The sequence below is a fragment of the Narcine bancroftii genome, chromosome 11, assembly GCF_036971445.1.
Source record: "Narcine bancroftii isolate sNarBan1 chromosome 11, sNarBan1.hap1, whole genome shotgun sequence".
Classification (NCBI taxonomy): Eukaryota; Metazoa; Chordata; class Chondrichthyes; order Torpediniformes; family Narcinidae; genus Narcine; species Narcine bancroftii.
Genome location: NC_091479.1, coordinates 22,181,895 through 22,202,627, shown reverse-complemented (window position 1 = coordinate 22,202,627; position 20,733 = coordinate 22,181,895). Strand labels below are relative to the sequence as shown.

General features: G+C 40.6%; 1 long non-coding RNA gene across 1 annotated transcript in view; it reads left to right on the top strand.

Moving 5' to 3' along the window:
• The window catches only part of LOC138745662 (uncharacterized), a 23,546-nt gene extending 2,813 nt beyond the window's left edge, over positions 1-20,733 (top strand). Inside the window, exons 2-3 of the long non-coding RNA XR_011346396.1 lie at positions 19,729-19,801; positions 20,269-20,733. This is a non-coding gene — a long non-coding RNA (uncharacterized lncRNA). The remainder of the gene's footprint in view (positions 1-19,728; positions 19,802-20,268) is intronic.

The following is a 20,733-nucleotide window of genomic DNA, read 5'->3' as shown; positions in this document are numbered from 1 at the left end:
TCTTCGGTCTCAATCTTTGCGGTATCACCAATCCGCAACCTCTTAATACACACTGTCCGATGCAACAAAGTTCATCTCTAATGGGAATGTAAGCTTTGTGAGTACACTTGTCCCATTGTCCACTCTGTATGCATTCTCTTACTTCCATGAGTTCTGGATCACGTTTGGATTCTCTCTCGACTTCCTTCGTAGTCACAGCTTTCGGTGTCGACTGAATAGCTACGAAGCATACAAAGCTCTCTGTTTCTGTTCCCAATTCTGACTTGGATTGTGGACCACCATCCTTCACCAATCTGGACAGCGGATCTGCAATGTTTGTTTTCCCTGCAATGTGGATTACTTTATATTTGTAGGGTTGTAGTCTGAGTACCCATCTCTCTATTCTGGCACATGGTTTGGATCTAGGTGCATAGATCACCTCTAATGGCTTATGATCTGTGATGAGTTCAAATTCAATGCCGTATAAATATGCATGGAACCTCTCACAGGCCCATACAAGTCTGAGTGCTTCTTTCTCTGTCTGAGAGTATCTTCTTTCCACATCTGATAACGATCTGCTGGCATAGGCAATGATTCTTGGTCTTCCATCATGCATCTGGACCAACACGGCTCCTAAACCAACCGGGCTGGCATCCGCTATGACTTTGGTTGATGCCGCCGGATCGTAATATCCAAGAGTTTTTGCATCTGTCAGGCTTTGCTTCAGCGCTGTGAACGCTTTCTTCTGCTCAGATCCAAAATGAAAAAACTGGTTAGTTTCCTTAGTGGTTCTGCCACTGTAGCGAAATTAGGAATGAACTTTGCACAAAAATTGACCAATCCCAGGAAACTCCTCACCTCTGTTGCGTTCTGAGGTGCACGTGCCTCTTCAATAGCTTTCACCTTGGCCTCTACAGGGTTTAGTCCTTCCCGTGTAAGTCTGTGTCCCATGAAGTCCATTTCTGACACACCGAACTGGCACTTGTTTCCATTCACGGTAAGGCCTGCCTCCTGTAGTCTAGATAGTACACGCCTCAACTGTTTGTCATGCTCTTCCTTCGTTGGTGCATGGACTATGATGTCGTCAGAAATGTTGGCAACTCCAGGAATGCCTTGAATCACTCGATGGATTTCATACTGGTAGATCTCCGAAGCTGCATTAATTCCAAATGATAGTCTCTTGTAACGATACAATCCACAGTGAGTCACAAATGTTGTTACATCTCGGGAACCTGGATCCAGCTCTAATTGATGATAGCCCCATTTCAGATCAATTTTTGAGAATACCTTGCTGGTAGTTAGTTCTTGAAGTATTTCCTCCACTGTTGGTATAGGGTGTCGTTCTCTAATTATAGCTTCATTGGCCATTCTCATGTCAACACATAGTCTTATGTCACCCTTTGGTTTGGGCACAATCACTACGGGACTGACCCATTGTGTTGAATGTTCCACCGGTTCAATAATGTCTTGTTCGATCAATTCTTTAATTTTGGCTTCGACTTTCCCACGAAGTTCAAACGGAGTTCGGCGCATTGGTTGTGCCTTGGGTTTGACCGTTTCATCTACCGCTAGCTTCAATTGTCGACCTTTCAGCTTTCCTACTCCTTGGAAGACTGCGGGGAATTCTTGCTTCATATCCTCATATGACTGAATTGAATTGACACAAGCTCCAATATGAAGTATTGCCAGGTCTTGCGCTGTGCTTCTACTCAACAATGGTTCTCCCCTCTCTTCTATGTCCATAAACTCTGCTTTGGTGTACTTATCTCCAGCTTCAACAGTTGCAGTAAAACATCCAATGGTCTGCAATGGCTTGGTTGCTGTGTATGGATACAGTTTCTTGGAACACTTCTTTGAGGTACAGATGATCTTTTTCTTTTTCAACTTCTCCCATAAATGTCGATCAATCACATTACTGTCACTGCCTGAGTCTACAATGACCTGCACTGTCACTCCACCAATGATCACTGGGACCTTCTCATGATGTACTTCATTCAACGTAAATTGGTAACAACTCTGTCCCTCCTGGGTATCATCATCGTCACCGTCTATCTGGCGAATGGAATCTTTCTTTCCAGGATACTTTCCTTTCCCCCAGGCTTTGCCTTTGGAAGTTGTACTCTTCCTCTTCTGGTCTGCATTGGACTTGCTTTTGCACTTCTTTGCAAAGTGGTCCTTACCTCCACACTTTCCGCAAACTTTGCCTTTGGCCGGGCAATATGGGTCTTTTCCAAAGTGACCTCGGTTTCCACATCGATAACACTCCACGTCCTGTGTCGACGTATATCTTGGCTGGTTATGGCGATGTGAGAGCCTCTTAATTTGCTGGCTTGAATTGTCTTTCAGGGTCATGGTATGAAATTGCCCTTCAACAGCCTCTAATGCAGCAGCAATGGTTAAAGCATCGGTGAGTTCCAACTCACTCCCTCTTTCCAGTAGACGTCTTCTGAGTTTATCTGATCTGCAGTGCTGTACGACTTGATCCAATAATTGGTTGTCCAAATCAGCTGCCATGTAATTGCATCCAACAGCTAGCTGGCGTAGTCTCGTCACGTACTGAGCAATTGTCTGGCCATCTTCTTGTCTCGTTCTCCGAAACAAATGGCGTTGAAATGTAGCATTCGGTGTCACTACATAGTGTGCATTTAATGCATCTACCGCTTTCCGGTACTCATCCTTTCTTCCAGTATTCAAAAGTGTCTTAAATGTTTCCCGAACTGCAGGTCCCGCCGTGAAAAGAAGTAACGCCCTTCTCTGCGCTTTTTGTTCAACTGTACCGATATCTAGAAATAGGCCACGACTGTCGGCGTAGGATTCAAATTCTTCCAGCCATGCCTTCCACTTCACACTTACAGTGCTTGCATCACCCGTCGGGTCAAAATGAGCAATTCCACTATGTGTTAGAAAGTCTGCCCCACCCATGAGGAAATATTCCAGCCCCAAAAGTACTGAGTCAAAGAGAAAATTCTTATCACCTTGAAGTTGTCTGTAATCCTCTGTAATCTTGTTTAGTCTTTAATTTTCTTCAAGCTTCTTTCACCCTCGTCGCCAATGTCACATTTGTGGCCCGAAATGTGAAGTTAATAAAACATCAAACACAAGTTTTATCAGGTAAACTTCTCCGAGTCTTTATTCTCCAGTTTCCTTTGTTCTCCTGCTTGTGCTCTTATCTCTCTCTCATACCACGAGACTTCCGGTACATCTAATACATATTCATTATCATGACGCTTACTACTCACACTTTTCACAGAGCTAAAATCAATTCTTACCTTTCCTCTTATCTAGCCTTTTGTCTGTTGGCCTGTACTCCTCCTCCTTTCTCAGCCCAGCCTTTAATTTTTCGAGCTGAAGCCCAAAATGTCAGTAATATATCGTTTCCTCCTGGATGCTGCGAGACCGGCTGAGTTCCTCCTGTCTTTTGAAAGACTTAAAGTTCCCAATCTCATCCCAACGACAGCCCTAAGGGGAGGTTGTGCACATGGAGGAGTAGAAGTTGCAATTGGTCTTAGCTACTCATTTTCAATTGACAAACACAAAAGGATCTCTTGTGCTTTAACTTTTCCAGGGTTCCAACACAGGCCCCTTGACTTTACACATACAAAATATCACTAACATCTTATTGTTCTTTGCTGCATGTTTTTCCAATCCTGGCAACAAATTCAATTCTTCTGGGGTTTTTCCAGTGCACTGATAGTTTGCCTGTATTGTGATGACAAGAACCCAAGTGTAAAGCACAAAAGTCTGCAGACACTGTGATTGAAGTTAAAAACACAATACTGGAGAAAGTCAGCAGGTCAAACAGTGTACGTTATGTAGCAAATACATAACCAACATTTTGGGCTTCAGCCCTTTATCGAGGTATGGAAGATAACTGAATAAAACAGTGGGTGGAGGGGCGGAGAAGAGCACTGTCCCACAGGCAGGAGGTAAAAGTAGATAAGGGAAGGAAGGCACAAGTAGGGGGTGATGGTTCGGTGAATGGAGAGGGAAAAGGGTGGAGAGCTGGAGGAAAGAAGCCACTCTAATGCACATGTTTTGGTCTTGCTCTTTATTGGAGAAGTATTGGACAGATATTTTCAAGATTTTGTCAATTATACTGGGTGTTAGATTGCAACTGAATCCACTGACGGCCATTTTTGGAATTATAGTTCAAGAGGCAAGTCGAGTTCCCACCTCCGCACATCGGGTTGTACCCTTTACTACACTGTTGACCAGGAGAGCCATTTTATGTAAATGGAAAGATCCTACTTTGATGCAATGGCTCTCTCAAATTATGTCATGTTTAAGTTTAGAAAAAAATAGCACTTTTGATACCTCTATTGAGTTTGAAGAGACGGCGTCATTTTACATGAGTTCATCTATATTTTGACTTTACTTTCCAGACTGTTCTGGATTTCTGTTGTTTTTTCCATTGGCAAGGACCAGATAAATAGTTTGTATTGATCTGTTGTAGTGAACTCTCAGTTAGACTGCCCAGTCTTTTTTTTTTTCTTTTGTTGTTGTTTCTTTTTTGTTTATGGGTTTGGTGGGGTTTTAACATAAAAAGTTTTTTTTCTCATTGAGAAGAAAGGGACAATATTGTTCAATATGTTATAATGTTATACGTTGTATTATGTATTGCAATATATTGACGTTTCTGTTTTTACTATTTGATTCGTATTCTCTCCTCGTGTATTGTTTATTATAATATGTTTAATAAAAAAATTGAAAAAGAGACAGAGGGATGGGTAAGAGGGAGAGCAGGGTGTGGGTTAGCACAAACTGGAGAAGTCAATGCCGATGCTATCCGGTTGGGCAGTGCCCAAACAGAATGTTAGGTGTTGCTCCTCCAATTTAAGAGTGGGCTTGGTTTGACCGTACGAGGCCATAGACAAACACGTCAGCACAGGAGTACAGTGCAGAAAAATGTTTGGCCACTGGGAGATCCCTGTCTTCTACTGCATCCAGTGCTCCCGTTGAAGCCTGCTCTACATTGCAGAGATTGGATGCAGACTCAGAGATCGCTTCATTGAGCATTTTCGCTCTGTCCGCATCAGTGACAGGGATCACCCAGTGGTCAACCATTTCAATTCTGCACCCCCCTCTTGCGCTGACCTGTCCGTCCGTGACCTCGCACTGTCAAACCAAGGCTGCCCGTAAATTGAAGGAGCAACACCTACTAATATTCGGTCTGGGCTCTCTCCAACCAGATGGCATTAACATGGACTTCTCCGGTTTCTGCTAGCCTACTCCCTTCTCATTCCTTTGCCTTCTTTCCTCCACCCCCTTCACTCTCTTCATGTTTGCCCTTCCTCCCTTATCCCCCTATTACCTCCTGCCGAAGGGACTGCACTCCTCCACCTGCCCCTCCCATCCATCATTTTGTTCGGACGCCTGCCAACATTTTGCTCATTCCTTGATGAAGGGCTCAGGCCCAAAAAGTTGATTATGTATCTTGAACTTGGATTATGTATAATGTACATTGTCTGACCTGCTGAGTTTCTCCAGCAATGTGTTTTTACCAGAAACCAAATATCCTGTGTGCCTTTTGATGCAATTTATTGAACTATTGACCACCGCCCGCCCCCCCCCCCCCATCCTTAAAGATTTGTGGATGGTATATTCCAAAGTCACTCAATTCCTCCACACCACTCAACATTCTTCCAGATATACAAACACATTACAGAAGCATGCCCTTCAGCCACCTTATCCATGGCCTCATTTATAATGCAGTTCCTCTGCATCATGGCCTGGTACGGGGACTCCAATACCCCTGAGCCTAGAGCTCTGCAGAAGGCAGTGGACGCAGGCCAGGACATCACAGGAAAAATACTCCCCAACATCTCGGGGGAATGCTGCCGCCAAGTAGCAGCAAGAATCCACACCACCCACATATTCTGTTCTTGCTGCTGCCATCAGGAAAGAGGTCTCGGGGCCATTGGGTTCAGGAACAGCTGCACCCCCTCCACCATCAGACTCCTCAACAACAGACTCAATCAGGGACCCATTTAGGGGCCTTTATATACTATAATGATTTTTTTCTCCCTTTCTGTATCGCAGTCGATCTCTTTTGCATTTCTTTATTTGTTACGTTTACTTTGAGTAGAGTTTTTTTTTTCCACTACCAATAAGTGGTCATTCTGCCTGGCCCAGAGAAAAAAGAATCTCAGGATTGTATGTGATGTCATGTATGTCCTCTGACAATAAATCTGAAATCTGAGTTCCTCTTGGATTAAGTTCCATTTTTCCTTTGTCCATCCAACTAAACCTGAGAGTGATACTCTGAGCATAAGGCTGTTCTGATGGAGTTGAAATTGACTGAGGCAAGAAGTTGGAAAGAGGTGAAAAGAGCTGGATGAACTCCATGGGTCAAGCAGTATCTGCATATGAGCAGATCAGGAAACTAAAGGAGAGATGGTGGCTGTGAAATGAGGTAGAGGGAGGATGGAGGGCTCCCACTGCAGCTGCCACAAATGTAAAAGAGTGTAGGAACCATGTGGAGTGTGGATGAACAGAGGGAGAAATCCTTGGGGTCCAAATCCATGCATCTCAAAGTTGCCGCATAGATCGACAGGACAATTAACCTATGCTGGGATTAGTTGGGGGAGTGAGTTCAAGAGATGAGAGGGCATGCTGCAACTCTGCAAACCTCTGGTGAGACCACACTTAGAGCATTGGAAGGATGTAGAAGCTAGGGAGAGGGTGCAGAGGAGATTTACCAGGATGTTGCCTGGATTGGAAAATAAGTCTTTATTTTTTTTTGTTTGCTTTTTTTAAAAATTTTTATTTTCCACACCATAAACCACATTGACCATGATACATACATTTTCCTTTTCAAATATATACAGTGTCATTTTCTCCCCCCACCCTCCTCCCATCCCACCCTCCCCCCCCCCATCCATTTAAAGTACAAAATCTAAGATACATTAAACCAGTCAAACAATGTTGTCATTCAATAAAAATAAACAAGAAATTCCACTGAGTCAATTCTTTTCATTTCCTTCTCCTTTCGTTAATTTAGGTAGTGAATGTCCCCGGTAGGTTTTCTCTATTGTGTTTCATGTAAGGCTCCCATATTTGTTCAAATATTTCAATATTATTTCTTAAACTATGTTATTTTTTCTAATGGAATACATTTATTCATTTCTATATACCATTGTTGTATTTTCAAATTATCTTCCAATTTCCAGGTTGACATAATAGATTTTTTTGCTACGGCTAGAGCTATCTTAACAAATCTTTTTTGTGCACCATTCAAATCAATTCCAAATTCTTTGTTTTTTATGTTACTTAGGAGGAAGATCTCTGGATTTTTTGGTATATTGTTTTCTGTAATTTTATTTAATATTTGGTTTAGATCTTCCCAAAATTTTTCTACTTTCTCACATGTCCAGATTGCATGAATTGTTGTTCCCATTTCTTTTTTACAACGAAAACATCTGTCAGATACTGTTGGGTCCCATTTATTAAACTTTTGAGGTGTAATGTATAGCCTGTGTATCCAGTTATATTGTATCATACGTAACCTCGTATTTATTGTATTTCTCATCCTTTTTTATCTTTATATTTAAATCTTGTTCTCATTTTTGTTTAGTTTTACCATTTGTTTCCTCATTCTCCTTTTCTTGCAGTTTAATATACATATTTGTTATAAATCTTTTGATTATCATTGTATCTGTAATCACATATTCAAAGTTACTTCCCTCTGGTAACCTCAGACTGCTTCCTAATTTGTCCTTCAAGTAGGATCTCAATTGGTAATATGCCAGCACTGTATCTTGAGTTATATTGCATTTATCTTTCATTTGTTCAAAGGATAATAATCTATTTCCTGAAAAACAATTTTCTATTCTTTTAATCCCTTTTTTCTCCCATTCTCTAAAGGAAAGGTTATCTATTGTAAAAGGGAGTAACTGATTTTGCGTCAATATTAGTTTTGGTAATTTGTTTTATTCCTTTCTACATGAATCTTCTTTCAAATATTGAGTAGATGATGTAATACTGGAGAACTCCTACGTTGTACCAATTTTTTATCCCATGGAGTTCAGGTATCTTTTCCCCTATTTTATCTAGTTCTAATCTAGTCCAATCTGGCTTTTCCCTTGTTTGATAAAAATCTGATAGGTATCTTAATTGTGCGGCTCTATAATAATTTTTAAAGTTTGGCAGTTGTAAGCCTCCTTGTTTATACCATTCTGTTAATTTATCTAGTGCTATCCTCGGTTTCCCCCCTTTCCATAAAAATTTCCTTATTATTTTCTTTAACTCCTTGAAGAATTTCTCTGTCAAGTGTATTGGCAATGCCTGAAATCGGTATAATATCCTTGGGAAAATGTTCATTTTAATACAGTTTAACATTCCTATTAGTGTTAATGGTAAATCTTTCCAATGCTCTAAATCGTCCTGTAATTTTTTCATTAGTGGATAATAATTGAGTTTATATAGATGGCCGAGATTTTTATTTATTTGTATACCTAGGTATCTTATTGCTTGCATTTGCCATCTGAATGGTGATTCCTTCTTAAATTTTGTGAAATCCGCATTATTCATTGGCATTGCTTCACTTTTATTTACATTAATCTTGTAACCCGACACTTCTCCATATTCCTTCAATTTCTTATATAATTCTTTTATTGATAGTTCTGGATCTGTTAAGTATACTATAACATCATCCGCAAATAAACTGATTTTATATTCCTTGTCTTTTATTATCAATTCTGCTAGTGGTTCTATAGCTAACACGAACAATAAGGGTGATAGTGGGCATCCCTGCCGTGTTGACCTGCTTAAGTTAAATTGCTTTGATATATATCCATTTATTATCACTTTCGCCAATGGCCCTTTATATAATGCTTTAATCCAATTAATATACTTCTCTGGTAAACTGAATTTTTGCAATACTTTGAATAAATAATTCCATTCTACTCTGTCAAAGGCCTTCTCTGCGTCTAAAGCAACTGCTACTGTTGGCGCTTTACTCCCTTCTACTGCATGAATTAAGTTAATAAATTTACAAATATTGTCTGTTGTGCGTCTTTTTTTAATAAATCCAGTTTGGTCTAGATTTACCATTTTAGGTACATACTCTGCTAATCTGTTTGCTAATAGTTTAGCTATTATCTTATAATCTGTGTTAAGTAATGATATTGGTCTATATGACGCTGGTGCGAGTGGATCTTTCCCTTGCTTAGTATTACTGTAATTATTGCTGTTTTACATGAATCTGGTAAGCTTTGTGTTTTATCAATCTGGTTGATTACTTCCAGGAGGGGAGGAATTAATAAATCTTTAAATGTTTTATAGAATGAAAATAAGTCTTTATGAAGTAAGGTTAGCAGAGCTAGGACTTTTCTCTTTGGAGCACAGAAGGATGAGAGGAGACTTAATAGAGGTCTACAAGATTCTGAAAGGCATAGGTAGGGTTGAGAACCAGCGTTTGTTTCCCAGGACAGGAATAGCAAACACCAGAGGACATCTGTACAAAGTGAAGGGAGGAAAGTTTAGGAGAGACAACATTATCTGTTTCAAGCTTCTTTTTTTGCATTTCAAATTAAAAAATAGACATTACTAAATAACGTGAATATGTCACTGTACCCAAATAACACTTTTATTGACTTTGAAAATGTTTGAAAATCCTTACAGTGATTTGTTAATTTATTCTTTTCCCCCTCCATGCCATTTTGTTACCTTCATGCTGTGTTCACTGCTTTATTCCACCTTGTTCCCAGTTATAATGATCACCACTGCTTTATTCCACCTTGTTCTCGACTTTCAAAAAAATGATGGCTGTTGCCAATCACTGACACCTCCCCATCGAGGAGTCCAAGGACCATTGCTTGACAGTAGCAGTGAGAAGACTGACGGGCCCTGATCCGAGCTCCTGAATGCAGAAATCATTCAAAAACATGGAAAATGGATTTTAAAAACTTGGAAATACCTGGAAAATTCATGTCCAAGCACAGGCCCTTCAGCCCTTGATGTTGTGCGGACTTATATATTCCTATCAAAAATAAGCACTAAACCCTTCTTACTTCATAACCCTCCTTTCATCCATGTGTCTCTCTGCGAGTTTCTTAAATGTCCTTAATGTTTCAGCCTCCTCCACCACCACCATCACCTGGCATTCCAAGTGCCCACCATTCTCTGCATTTTTTCTCTCATATGTTTACATTTCTTTATTTGTTTACATGTGTACATTGAGTAGTTTTTCTTGCACTACCAATAAGTGGAAATTCTGCCTGGCCCGCATGTTGTGTGATGTTATGTATGTTCTCTGACAATAAATCTGAATTTGGTGGAGGACACGCTTTGCTCTGCCCGAAACCTGTTGGTCTTTCAGTAACTGGAAATTTCGGTGAGGGAATGCTGACAACTGGCACGTTCCAGGCTGCAGGAGTACGTGCTAAAGGACGTATTGAGGCTTGGTGCAGCCAATGCAACGACACTGCAGTGAAGGACCACAATCTAGAGTCCTTCCGTTATTGGGCATGGAGAGGCTGAGACCAAGGGGAAGTCCCTCAAACAACAGAAGGGGGAGAAGCAACAAGATGCTACAAGGATCATAATGGTGTATTTAGAGAATAAATGTAACATTGATGAAAATCTATAGATTTGATACACTTTATTCACAATATATTATTTACAATAAAGAATTTGAACCTGGGTTGTAATAGTGTCACTCCAACCTCTACTCTAACCATGCCATTAATTACACAGGACAACAAATTTTTTCAAAAGGTTTGCTTCCTGAAAATAAATTGAGTATTATGAAAGACAACATCAAGCTCAACCCAAAGATAATTTCAGATTTGCTGTATCAAGTGGGAAATTGGAGAAACAGTAACTTTTATCAAATTTAGCAAGCTTCGTCGCATAATGACGCTGACATATTGTGCAAGTTCAACTGATCTAAAAATGTTTTGCTGCTAATTTTCATTTGTACTTAGCATCTGGTGCCTCTCAGATTTGCTGTATCAAGTGGGAAATTGGAGAAACAGTAACTTTTATCAAATTTATCAAGCTTCGTCGCATAATGACGCTGACACATTGTGCGAGTTCAACTGATCTAAAAATGTTTTGCTGTTAATTTTCATTTGTATTTAGCATCTGGTGCCTCTCAGATTTGCTGTATCAAGTGGGAAATTGGAGAAACATTAACTTTTATCAAATTTAGCAAGCTTCGTCGCATACTGACGCTGACACATTGTGCGAGTTCAACTAATCTAAAAATGTTTTGCTGCTAATTTTCATTTGTACTTAGCATCTGATGCCTTTCATATCAGTGTCTAACAATAGTCAGCCCTCTTTGGTGGATTCCAGTTGCCCTGATACCACTTTTCCATGGTCGCCATGTCCTGGTAAAACCTTTCACTGACTGCACCAAGATCAGTTGCAAATGCAGAAAATGAATCGGACTGACCAAAACAATTTGCTATGTGGGCAATGTACTAGTATAACAGGTTTGTATGTTTTCCTCGTGACTGCTTGATTTCCTCCAGATCCTCTGGTTTCCTCCCGGATCCCAAAGATGTGCAGATCAGTAGATTCATTGGTTGCTGTAAATTGCTCCTTGTGCATAGGTCAGTGGTATGTGAATAGGGGAATAAAATTGGATCAGTAAATGGGCAGTTAATCATTGGTACAAAAGATCTGTTTCATGCTGTGCATTAGGGTCAACGCAAACTGTGCGCAGAGCCAAGTGGTTGGTTAACCAAACTGGAATGTTGCACTTGGCAGAGGGTGCAAATACAAGAGCAAAGGTCTATAGGACACCTATGGGTGGTATAGTGGTGCAACAGAGTTGTTCCCTCACTCCTCTAGTGACAGTTTTGAAATGATGCTGGAGTGTAGCAACATATTGCTATGCATGGTTGAATGCTTTGGTAGAAGAAATAGATGGGGAGCCTATTATTTAGATGGGGAGTAAATTCAAAATTCTTAGGTGCAAAGGGATTTGGGAATCCTAATGCAGGATGCCCTAAAGGTTAGCCTCCAGGTTGAGAAGATGAATGTAATGTTGCATTCTTATCTAGAAGAATAGCATATAAGAGCAGGGATGTAATGTTGAGACTCTATGAAGCACTGGTGAGACCTCACTTGTCATATTGTCTACAGTTTTGGGCACCTTATTTGAGAAAAGATGTACTGGTGTTGGAGAGGATTCAGAGAAGATTTAGTAGAATGATACCAGAAATGAAAGCATATGAGGAACATTTGTCGGCTCTTGGAGTACAGAAAGATGGGGGGGGGGGGGGGGGAACACCTCATAGAGGCATTTTGAATGCCAAAAGGATTGGACAGAGTAGATGTGGCAAGGTTGTTTCCCAGGGGTCGGGATTCTCAGACAAGATTCAGGATAAAAGGCCATCAATTTAAAACAGACACGGAAAAATTTCTTTAGTCAGAGGGTCATGAGTCTGTGGAACCTGATGCCTCAGGTGGCTGTGGAAGCGAGGTCGTTGGGTGTACTGAAGGCATTTGATTAGTCAGGGCATCAAGGGCTATGGGGAGAAAGCCAGGGAGTGGGGCTGAGTGGGAGGATGGATCAGCTCATGATTGGAATGCTGGAGTAGACTCAATGGGCCTACTTCTGCTCTATCTGATCTATTTCAGTACACATCGCCAAAAGACCAAACCTGACCTTGAGTGCTGTCAAAAATGTGGAGTTTGCAGATCTCCTGTTCTTCTGTGGTAGCAAGGGGATTTAGTAATAATATTGCAAGGGCAAGGACAGACTCTGTCTTGATGTATGGCCTGATATTTATGTGGTGTGATTGTTACTTGGCACTAAATGACCCGTGTCTGAGTGTTGTCCAGGTCTTGCTTCCTTATCTAATGAGTTGTGAAGATTGCACAATCATCAATAAACATCTCTTCTGATCTCCGTAGAGGGAAGGTCATCATGAGAGCAGCTGAAAATGGCTGGGCTAAGGACAGGTCCCTGAGGAGAGATTGTTTGGGATTGATTCAAGATAATGATATGGCAAGGAATTAATGAGATAAAATGAGTTAGTGGGATTAATTTAATATTGATGCAGTGCTAAGCGGAGAGAAGAGGCACTAAGATAATTTGATTGGGGCAGAGCTGCATCAATTCCAAGATCAGTACTAACATCTCTCTATCTGAGGCAGAGGGGAAAACATGCTCTATTTGATTATTTAAATTTCCAGGCAAGAAATGTTGGATTTGTTGAGTCCGTCACTTCAGAATGGAATATCTGACAACAGCTCAGAAGCCTTCCCTCACCTTACATCAGTGGCACAAAGAATTGTCATTTTAAAGAGAATGAAAACCAGAGGAGCCTTCAGGAGTCAAGTTAAATCCACCTTTGTAGAAACCGATTGCATCTTAACCATTCACTAAACCTCACTGACTTAGGGCAGTACGGTGAGTGCGGGTTGGAATCGGCCACTGTCCGTTAGGAGTTTGTATGTTCCACCCATGTGTGTGTGGGTTTCCTTGTGTTGCCATGGGACCAGAAACATTCAGATTGTTCTCTTGAAAATATTCTTTCGAATCTTTTAATCTGCAATTTTAAAAAAATGTTTCATATTCTTTTTCACAGAGAGAATTTTCTACATTTTCTTATTGATCACATTGCAAATTTTCAAATATTTTTCTCATATTTCAAATATTCTTTGAAATGATTTACATTTCCTTATTTTAGCAGATTTTTTCACATTTCCCTTGTTGGACTTTTCTCAATTGTATTATCACATTTTTTACTATTTGCATTTTTAAGTTTTTGTTATTTTTCAAACATTCTTTTCTCATTTTCACTAGAACTGATCATTCAGGTTTTCTCGTATTTCATTTTGTGCCATTCTCCCAATTTTCTTTCAAAGTTTCCAACGAATTTGCACAATTTTGAATCTGATTTTTTTCCCCCTGTCAATTGGCAGGCCTTTGCTTTGCATCATTTAAATAAGATAGTCGGGTTTATTTTGATAATACTGCAGTGCCATCGAGTGGTCCAGTCATGTGCCTGCAGTTTGTATTGGAGATGTGCACGGTTACGGGCAGAGGGTTTCTTGCCTGTCTCAGCACTTCCCCAAAATAACAGGAAATGGCGGCAGGGTTAAGCTTCCTCTGTCATTCATTTAACTTACCTTTTAACTCAGCAACATTTTCCAGTACAAACCCATGTACCTTAATAACTGAAAATCTATTGATAACTACAGTAAAAACCCCGGTATCAGGCATCTATGGGGATTGGTAGATGCTGGATGTGTATCTTCCAGTTGCTTGAGACATGCTCTTACAAAGCCTGCATTAAGAATAAACAGTTTAAAAGACAAAAATACTCTACTGTACTTGCACTGAACAAACTTCACTTGTATGAATATATAAACCATAAAGCATTTAACTTTATTTTCAGTCACATTCTTTGAAAACATCTAACTGTCGCTGCATCAGGGCCTCCTGAAAGCTGAACAATAACATTATAAATAATTAACGCCCCCCCCCCCCACAAGTTTACAAATAAGGCCTCTGACCAGGGAGACTCTTACTAAGCAGGGATAAGGAGACACTTTAAGAAAGTCACCCCAACGGCGAGCGGCATCAACCAGTTCTTCATCCTGGGCGCACAACTTTACTCAAACAACTGATACAAGAAAAGCACGATCAAAGGCATTCCGCTGGCTGAATATTTGCTTCCATCTTAACTAAAGGTTTATGTGTTATTTCAGAGAACACTTACTTTTACAATTTTAAACCTACATATTTTTAACCTATTATTTTATTCTTATTTAGTTTCATTTTTAAAATTTACTTTCCTCGATTTTTTTTTTGCTTAAGGCTGCCAGTTGCTTGAAATCTGGATACCAGGGTTTTACTGTATATTAAACATACAGTCTCTTCTTTGGCTTGGCTTCGCGGACGAAGATTTATGGAGGGGGTAAAAAGTCCACGTCAGCTGCAGGCTCGTTTGTGGCTGACCAGTCCGATGCGGGACAGGCAGACACGATTGCAGCGGTTGCAAGGGAAAATTGGTTGGTTGGGGTTGGGTGTTGGGTTTTTCCTCCTTTGCCTTTTGTCAGTGAGGTGGGCTCTGCGGTCTTCTTCAAAGGAGGCTGCTGCCCGCCAAACTGTGAGGCGCCAAGATGCACGGTTTGAGGCGTTATCAGCCCACTGGCGGTGGTCAATGTGGCAGGCACCAAGAGATTTCTTTAGGCACTTCAACAATCCTCCATCCAGTCTTTCTAAAGTCTCAATGGCTTGGTTCACTGGATGCACTCCCCTTGAACTGACCTAGTCCCCATGCCCTTTTAAAACACCAGAGTGGCTGACGAATGCCCTTAGTCATATTTCCTCAGCTTTCTGATTATTACACCCCCCACTTCCAGACAGCATGGAAATGGAGTTCCCTTAGTCCACATTTTTTGCCCCTTGACCCACTACATCCAGCACTTCACCATTTCCACCAGCTACAATGGAATCCCACCCATTGCATCTTCCACTCTCCCCTTTCCTTTCTGCCTTCTGCAGAGACCCTGTTCAATGCTCCACATCTACCTGTTTCTGACCCCTAGTGCATTCCCCTGCAACCGCAGGAGATTCAACACATGGCCATATTTCACCCCCCTCACCATCATCCCAAGACTTAAACAACCCTTCCAGGAGAGGCAAAGATTTGCATGCACCTCCTCCAGCCCCATCCACTGCATTTAGGGCTCCTCTACGTCAGTGAGATCAAGCTTAGACTAGGTGATTGTTTTGGAGAACCCCCACCCTTTGGCCACAAATGGCCACCCTGACCTTCTGATTGCATGCAATTTCAACCACCTTCCCATTCCCACATTGATCTGTCTATCCTCAGCCTTCTCTGCAGCCACAAACTATTGGAACAGCTCATTCCAATATCAGGTAACTCGGTACCCTTGTGCTCCTTTCAATGTATTTGTGATCTGCACAGAAGTTCCCAGCGTCCCTGTCACCAGTTTCGTGCCCCTTTCCTACCTGATTCATCTGCCTATCACCCACACACCATACTTAGTGGGTTGGAGTTAAACAGGAAAGTCTGCAGATGCTGGGATTGTAGTGCAATACACAAGAGTGCTAGAAAAACTCACCAGATCATGCAGTGCCTGTAGGAAGTAAAGGATAGCCAACCTTTCTGGCCTGAGCCATTTGTATGAGCTAAAAGCAGGCAGATGCCTGAATAATAAGGTGGGGGAGAAGAAGAGAGGAGGGTGGAAGAGGCAGCAAATGGAACAAAATGGCTGCTCTTATGATTGTCCAGCATGTCAATGACCTGTAAGTTTAATGAATGAAGTATATTCTTAGAAAAAAACACCAAAAGGCTCATAAGGATCTGCAAGAGGATATGTGGCTTGGCTATTGGTTTAAGTTTCTGACTTGTTTCTCACTATCATTTTCGAACCATGTGTCTTCCTGACCACAAATGATATATCACATAGACACACAGCATGGATGCAGGCCCTTCAGCCCAATAAGTCTGTACCAGCCATCAAACATCTCTTTACTCCCGCACTGATCCAATTGTTTTATCTTCATTGCAAGTTCACTCCCAAGGTTTCCCTCATAATCAGCCCACAAGGCTGCCAACAAGAGCTCAGTGACCAATTTAAACAGAGTCTTAGTAAATGTTTCAGTTGGTACTTATCAGAGATGCTTATTTTAATTTAAGCTTCCTCCCCACTTCCATCTTCCCTTTTTTATTCCCCTTTGTCTGTTTCCACCTATCGCTTTCCAGCCTCTCTCCCAACTCCACCCCTTCTACTCCCCCATCTGCCCCCATATGTCCATTATCCTTCACTCTTCCTTGATCCACTGACCCGCCCCTATCGCTCTCCTTGCAGTCCTGAAGCAGCAGTTCGATCTAACTGTCAATTGTCCAGGGCTGTTGCCTGACCTGCTGAAGCCGCCAGCATTTTTTGTCTCTAGATTCCAGCATCTGCAGTCTCTTATGTCCATTCATTTTAATTTGTGTTCTCTGGGACAAATTAAATAAACCATATCAAAACATATTACAGAAGAACCCCTTGAATCTGGAAATCAAGCAACTGGCAGCCTCACGCAACCAGCAAAAAAATCAAGGAAAATACATTTTAAAAATTAAAATAAATAAGAATAAAATAATAGGTTAAAAAATACAAGCTTAAAATTATAAAAGTATTCTCTGAAGTAACACATTAACTTTTGGTAAAGATGGGAGCAAATATTCAGCCAGTGGAGAGCCTTGGTTGTATTTTACTCATAGCAGCTGTTTGAGTAAAGCTGTGTGAAACACCAATGGCGTCGCCCAGGATGAAGAGCTGGTTAATGCCGCTAGCCATTGGGGATGGGAGGGGGGATCTCTCTTAAAGTGTCTCCTTATCCCTACTTTGTAAGAGTTGCCCCAATCAGAGGCTTTATCTGAAAACTTGGGGGACAGTGGGGTTAATTATCTATAATGTTATTGATCATCTTTCAAGCAGCTCCATGGAGGGGGTGGAGTTGGGAGAGAGGCTGGAAAGCGATAGGTGGAAACAGACAAAGGGGAATAAAAAAGGGAAGATGGAGGTGGGGAGGAAGCTTAAATTAAAATAAGCATCTCTGATAAGTACCAACTGAAATATTTACTAAGACTCTGTTTAAATTGGTCACTGAGCCCTTGTTGGCAGAGATAGTTAAATGTTTTCAAAGAATGTGACTGAAAATAAAGTAAAATGCTTTAAGGTTTATTTATTCATGCAAGTGAAGCTTGTTCAGTTTAAGTACAGTATAGTATTTTTGTCTTATAAACTTATTCTTAATACAAATGTATTAGTAAGAATAAGCCTCGAGCAACCGGAAAACACATTTATCTGGCATCCCCACAGGTGCTGGCAAACAGGAGTTTTATGGTATATTTATAAAACATGACAATACAGACCAGTCACTCATCCACAACTATTATTTTTTTTTAAATAGAAACTGGTCTTTGAAATGCACACTTTAAATTCTTGACATGGTTGTATAAGAAAATCCTTCAGTCAAATTATTTCAGAGAGCGTACATGAGCAGTTGTCGGAATGAGCAGTGTGGAATTGAAGGCACACAGAGGAGACCTTTTTCAACCCATTCACCTTTTACATTTTTTGTACTTGCATAAAATTTGCAGAGATTTTGTGAATTGTAAAAGTGGGGCGAAACAAGTAAAACAGTCCGACCAATAAAAATACGAGCAAGATCAGGATTAAAAATTTGAAGAATAAAGATTGACACCATTTAAGGTTACCACCAATTATTTGCAAGCGATTTTCCAATATCTTAATTTAAAATTCCAAGTTACCAATCTTAATTCACTTTTAATTTCGTTTGAAGCTTAACATTTTGAAATAACCCAGACTTGACTGGAATGTGGAATTCAAATTAGTATTTCTTCCAGTCCTAATTCAGATCATGAATCTTATTTTAAAATGTAAGCGAAAGGAAAAGGAAGTAAAATGGGAAAGAACTGCTGAAAGTGGGAAAAATCCAGGCTTGCGTTTTCTTTAGGAACTTTTCCAATTAACTGTGAAAGTTTTTTTTTAAAAAAACTGTTAATTTACCACAGTGAAATGAACCTTTAGCACTCATACCAAAATACCAACGGGTAACTGGGGGTGGATCTTCACACACTTTCACAATCTACATGCGCCTTCTTAAAACCCTGGCTCCTCAAGCAAAGGTAGTTCGGAGATTTTATTTCACATTAAATTGGTTCATTTAAATGAGAATTAAAGTACCCACAGTATTGCATTTTGAAACTTTCTCTTCATCACATCCTATTCCCTGGCTCTTAATGAAATAGAATAAATTCAAAATAAAACCTGTGATTTATTGTGCATCGTGGTCCGGAGAAATTCTCTTTTGTCTGTACAGTCATGAACTTGAAAACCACACACTGAACAACACTGAACAACTGGTTCATTTCCTCCCCCACTCTTTTAACTTAAAAAAGGAACTTAAGAGTTGCCAAACTTTTAATGCAGTGTTTAAAAGCTCAGAGCACGTTCACACACTTCAAATCGGTTCAAAACCAAGTTATTATTGGAGTCCATTCAAAGCAGAGACCGAGTCCATTCTTCTCCATGGACCTTATTGAGTGACTTTTATTCTTTTAGAGTTTTGTAGTGTCTGTTTCAGTGTCCAGGGGTGTCCATCTGAGTGTCTCGTTTTTGCCGCTTCTAATCTTGCTTCTTTGTTTCAGTATCTTTCAGTGTTCTTTTTGACAATTTTCTTCCCGATTCTTGTGTCCTATTTGTGTCTTTGACACTTCTGTCCTTTTTTAAAGAGTTTGTCTTTTTAATTGACCTTTCCTTTCATTTTTTTTAACCAACCAGTTCTCCTTTTGTCACCCTCTTTTGATATAGTTTTACATATTTTTCAGTCTTATTTTGTCTTGCTCTGATGTATCTTTTTTTAAATTTCAGTAAGATCACCCGAATTCTTCTAACTCCAAGGAAATGCACCAGAGATGTAGGTCAATCATTAGGTGTAATTGGGTGGCACGGGCTCCTGGGCCAAAAGGGCCTGTCACTGTACTGTATATCTAAATTTACAAATAAAATAGATTCAACTTCTTTACCTGCTTGTGATAAGACACTCTAATCCCAGGATTAGCCAAATGAATTTCTTAACCTCCAATGCTTGGGTGTGCTGGGCTTGCCCTACAGCCTCACTGTTGCCAGCACATTTCCTTAATGTCTTTCGAACTAACTTCCCCATTAATCCATTTGGGACTCAGCCTTCTCCACCTTCTGTGAGACTGAAAACCTGCATGTTCTTCTCTCTTTTTCCAGTTCTGAAGAAGAATTCTGGACCTGAAATGTTGACTGCTTCGTTTTCCGTGGATGACTCCTGACCTGCTGAGTGGTTTGTTTTAGATTTCAGTATCTTTGAACTGCAGTTTTTTGGTTTATTTTGTCCATTAAGATTCCTTTACTGTCATATAATACACAAAATGCAATAATACACAAAATTAGTCAACTTTGGACTGCCGCCAAGGCACTCAAAGAGGTGCCACTAGTACAGCCTGGCACCCCCAATCGTAAGAGAAAGAGAAGCAGGAGAGAGTCACTCCATAGACACGTTTCAGGTTCCTTGTCAGAGTCTTCTTCTTGGCCTTCGCCGGTTGTGATCAGCCATGGATTTTGCGGCTCAGGTAGTCACTGCTTTGTTTAGCAGCGTCGACTGTGGCTGTGGAGGCCGATTCTGGAACAGCAGGCTCTGCCACAGTTGCTGCAAATATTAAGGCTCTGTTGAATTGTTGCCTGCTGTCCGCTGTGCTCTTTGCTTAGCTCCTCAAACTGACTCAAGATTACTGTTTTGCCTTACTCTAGGTGTTGATGAAGAGTACCTTGCCATTTGTTGCGGCCATCTGCTGAAACCTCCCAGCATTCTGTGCTGATTTTTAAGACTTTCATGTCGCGCTTGCAGAGGTCCTTGAAGAGAAGCTGGGGTCTACCAACATTCCCCTTGTTTATTGCTAGTTTAGAGGAGGTCCTTTGGCAGTCATGCAATGGACATGGCCCAACCAGTACTGTCTGCATTGTCAGAGTACGTACATGCCATCACATACAACCCTGAGACTCTTTTTCCTTTGGACGAGGCAGATTTACACTTCTTGTTAGTGCAAAAAAAAACTTTACACAGCATACACCTGTAAACAAATAAAGAAATATGAACATACTGTCTGCAATGCAGAGGGAAAAAACTGACTCAGCATACACATGTAAACACAAAGAAATAAGAAAATGTGAACAAACTGTGCAATGCAGAGCGAAAAATAAAGTGCACAAGTAAAA